The sequence below is a fragment of the Ceratotherium simum genome, chromosome 4 (assembly GCF_057802395.1).
Source record: "Ceratotherium simum simum isolate JZ-2026a chromosome 4, ASM5780239v1, whole genome shotgun sequence".
Classification (NCBI taxonomy): Eukaryota; Metazoa; Chordata; class Mammalia; order Perissodactyla; family Rhinocerotidae; genus Ceratotherium; species Ceratotherium simum.
Genome location: NC_141903.1, coordinates 26,501,795 through 26,506,470, shown reverse-complemented (window position 1 = coordinate 26,506,470; position 4,676 = coordinate 26,501,795). Strand labels below are relative to the sequence as shown.

At 39.7% G+C, this 4,676-nt stretch overlaps 1 long non-coding RNA gene across 1 annotated transcript; it reads right to left on the bottom strand.

Annotated features, from left to right (window-relative positions):
* Positions 1-324: 324 nt before the first annotated feature.
* LOC147917222 (uncharacterized) lies at positions 325-2,693 on the bottom strand. Its single transcript, XR_015552075.1, has 3 exons — positions 2,534-2,693; positions 1,725-1,867; positions 325-571 (listed from the first exon to the last, which is right to left on the bottom strand). It is a non-coding gene; the product is annotated as an uncharacterized LOC147917222 (long non-coding RNA).
* Between the last annotated feature and the right edge of the window lie 1,983 nt (positions 2,694-4,676).

Sequence of the window (4,676 nt, the reverse complement as noted above, 5' to 3'; positions counted from 1 at the left end):
CAATGGACCACACATTCCTGGTTGAGAAAGTTAACAAATACTTTTCCATGAGGTAATTATCGCTGGGAGATAGGTAAGAATCCAGAGGCATTGATTAGGGGATGTCTTAAATAACTCTCCAGCTAATGAGCTTTGCTCAAAACTTATAACCGAGGCAATTTTCCAAAATGACCACATGGGGTGGGTGAGTGAATGTCTTTAGAAGTAAAAGACGATGACTTGAGAATGATGGGATCAAAGGATCCTGGCATGTGAAATCCTCTTGGGTGTGCTAATAAAACCCGTGGGGAAACATTAGAGAAATGACACTTTTTCCCTATTTTCTTTTTTTTTTTTTTTTTTAAAGATTTTATTTATTTTATTTTTTCCCCCCAAAGCCCCAGTGGATAGTTGTGTGTCGTAGCTGCACATCCTTCTAGTTGCTGTATGTGGGACTCGGCCTCAGGATGAACGGAGAAGTGGTGCCTCGATGCGCACCCGGGATCCGAACCCGGGCCGCCAGCATCGCAGCGCGCACACTTAACCACCAAGCCACAGGGCCGGCCCTCCCTATTTTCGAAGTGGACATCATCTGCAGAAAAAGAAGCAAGGCAAAACAAAATCTCTTAGTCAATTCTTTTGTCTTTTTTCCCCACATATGCATCCCTTGGATCAAATCTAACTACAAATTTCCATAGTAAAACCGTAGAAATAGTGCCACAAACTAATTTTAACTGTTACTCCCTAGCTCAAAAACTTTCAGTGGCTTGACATTGCTTTCAGGATAAACTCCAAGTCTCCAACTCCTTTCTAAGACCACTCCAGTTTCATAAGTTCCCCCTAGTACCTGCCATCTCACAATGACATCTTTGCTTCTCCTTGAATTGTCTTCTAATTGTTTCTTTCCCAAATCTTAGCCTATCCTTAATAATTCATTTTCTAAACAGCAACTAAATACAAATTCTTTCTGGAATACTTTGGTGAATTCAACATGCCACACATGTAAACACACACATACACACACACACAAAAGAAAGAGGATATTTTCTTTTTTGTTCACTTCAGACACTTCAAAGAGTGTTTCACAGAACATGTGAACCTTACCCTGGGGTTGGGTGTGGCTCATCAATCTATGTTCATTAAGCGTATATATGGAAGTTTGTAAACCATAGTTCTAAGCGCAAATCTGAATTAAAGATAATAGTCAAGTAGAATTACTTACTCTTGTTTACAAACTAGAAGCTTCCGAATGCCAAGTCATGTGACTTGGCTTAGTTTAATTGAATGTATTTGATCATTATGTGATGATATTTTACTTTTGCAATCTAAAATCTTGAGGATATTTATATTTAGAAGTAAAAGTATTTGTACTAAGTAAAATAATTCCATATAGAATAAACAAAACTTGAGAAAAAAATAGCATGTGGATTATTGGGAACTCTACATAAGCCTTAATAATTTCAAAGAAAAATGAATACTCCTATAACAACACAAATACAAATTACTAGATGAAAGTCACTGGGGGAGTCAGCACTAAAGGATTAGGAAGTTAGTTGCGCTTACCTCGATTTTCCTTATTATTCATTAAATTCTAACTGACATTAGATCCTGGAACTTAACCTGAGCCATTTTCCTGGGTTGTGCAGCTGAATCTGAATAAAGGAAACAAGTCACCTGCCAGGCTTGTTAGGAACTTCGACGATTCACAACGGGAGAGAAACACATTGTGCAAATATCGCAATTACCTGAGCCTGGGCAGCACCAGGGGAGGGCAAGGAGCACAGAGGAGCACAGGGGGCATTGCCTTCAGCTCCCAGAGGCCCCAGGTCACGTTCAGCACCATCAGAACCAGCCAACGTGTGGAGAGAAGTTTGCAGGACACAAGGGCCTTGAGGAAGAGAGAAAATGATAAGAAATATAATATGATAGGTGTGATTATGTTGACAGACCCTGTGTTTATACATATTGACAAATTAGAATTATGTGGTCACAGAGGTGAGTATATATAAGACAAGCAAATTTCCACTGGAGTAAATTAAATTCTAACTGTGCCTAAATTTTAACTATTGTTTGAGAGAGTCTTATATCAAAGGGGAGGTCCTAACAAGAGTCCAAAAGGCGTCCATGTTGCCAGAAGGAATATGTAATTTTCACAAAATATTTATATCACTCTAGTACAATACAATTATATTACTGCAAATATTTCATTTTTTTTCTTGAAAATTCTCCATTTAAAAATAGAGGCTATTTCCCTTCTTTATCTAAAACTAATGATCAAAACCATCTCATGAAAGCCTGGGTCTCCTTCTATGTATCTAAAGCCGCCATTCCCTGAGCTCGGTTTATTAACTAGTCATCACAAATTAAGCAGGAAGCTTGGTGAGTCGTAGAAGTTAGGTTCCCTGATGTCTGGACAGTAGGATTCCTTAAAATACTCCTGAAATTCTTCACGCTACCTCGACTCTTCCTGTTCAATCTATTTGGTTTGTAGGCCAGGAAGCTCCCTGGCACCAAACACATTTACCAAAAGCTGTAGCAGTGTCATATGCTTTACCTCTGATTGACTAGCCTGGCGAGTCCATAAACTTCTGGTCACTTCTTTCTTTTTTTGGATCATTCTGCCTCCCGGAGTTTCTCTGGAAATGCTTTGAAGCGGGCTTTCATCCACTGACTCAATAACTGAGATCATCAGGTAAACACTCTGCTCTTACTCCCTCTCTTTGCAAAACAAAAGCAGTTTCCAAAGACACGGTCACACTAGCTGGCCAGCTTCAGCTTGCTTGTACAAAATTCCCCATGACTCATTGGCTTTCTTCGGAAAAACATATTGCCTGTTTCTCTGATCCTTTTCTGCAAAACCCAGAAATCCATCAGATATATAAGATAACGTGTAAGATCAGAATTGGCCACCTCAAAATATGTCTTTTTACCTTGGTTATTTTATCCATAGACTGAGAGGGTCCTTGGTAAGACCAAACATTTACATTTACAAGGGAAATCTCCATTTGTAAAGGTATCTCCCTCTCTGTACCAGGAAGAAGGGGAGATGACCTTATCTCTAGAAACTCTTGTCAGTGCGGAAGGCAAGGACTTAAATCTGCATACTCTTGTTTCTGGTAAATCCCATAGCTGACTCCCCCACCCCCAACATCCTCCTTTGTCTATCTGAATATGCTATTTAAGGTGAAAACCTCTGCCATTTGTCAAGAAACTCAGTTTCCCTGGTTTCTCCCATGTATACATGCTATAAAGCTTCTTTTGATTTTCTCCTGCTATTCTGTCTCATGTCAACTTAATTTGTAGCCCAGCCAGAAAGAACCCAGAGTGGGTAGAGGATAGTCTTCCTCCCCTTCAATAACATGATCAGAATGTGTAGTTATATGCCTTTCTGCAGCTGTTTCAGTTGCTCTAACGTGGCACAGAGACAAGACATCCTCACTCCTTCTCCTCTCCTTCTGCACGTGGCAGACTGTCGTCTGCTTTTATCATTTCTGTGGCTTCCCATACTCAGGGCAAGATCTTTGCCCAAATCTGTTTTCCCACAGTCTAAATGGCACTCATTGTTAAAAACAAACAGATAATAAGCACATGCCAAACTTTAACTTATTAATGAGGAACCCAATTAGAAGACAAAAGGGCTGGTTGCAAGAGTATTTGAGGAACATAGTTTCGTACAATTCAAAGGGAAAAGAATGGAAAATATGCTTGTTCAGTCAAATAAAATCCCATGAATGTTCTCCAAGACAATAAGCCCCAAAACTTTGGGGTTATCTTCTCTACCATGCAGCAAAATATTAAAGCTTATAATTTTCCATAAATTATCCTCAGACTTTACAGAGCTATCTGGACCCTTGCCAATTGTTAATTGTTAGCCACCTTCCTAGAGGCAGATGAAGGCCTAACTGATTTCTTTGATAAGGCTTTAGCAGAATATAAAGGAATCAAGCAATGAGCATTTTGCCATTTTCCAAGTTTGGAACAAATTTTTCCTCAGCATCAACTCAGTCTTTTCAAGCCTCAGAAGATACTTTGTCCATTGTCTCAAATCACCTGCCCACTACTCACCCATGGACTGAGGTCTACAGTCCAAAAGCCCTTCAAGAACTGAATCAAACAACCACATGTGAGCTTAGGAGCAGATCCTTCCCCAGTCATATCTTCAGATGAGTCAGTACCAGCTGTCACTTCCATTACAGCCTTGTGAGAGACCAGGACCCAGGGGCCTCAGTGAAGCCGTGCCTAGGCTGCTATCCCACAGAAACTGTGAGATGACAAATGTGTGTTCTTTAAAGCTACTAAATTTTGGGATAATTTGTTATGCCACAATATTTAAGTAATACAGTTCCCTCTTATGTAAAAAAAGATGACAATAGTTATCTACCTTGTTGGACTTGGCTTGAAGATCAAATAAGTTACAATTTCTAAAGGATTTAGGGTTGTAACTAGAACATAGTAGGCATTGTGTAAGTGCTTGCTAAATAAATCCTTTACATTTACATCAAAAAGAGAATATAAATACGTAATTTCCCTCCATTTAAGTCCTCGAACTCCCTCAATTCTCCCTGCAGAACTCCCAATGGCCCAATGGATCTCACGTTAAGATCCTTGTCTCTAGGACAAATGGAAGTCACTAGGTGAATGCTTCCTCCCTTGTTACCTCCAAATTATTTCTGCCCGCACCATCTGGTATGGTCTGA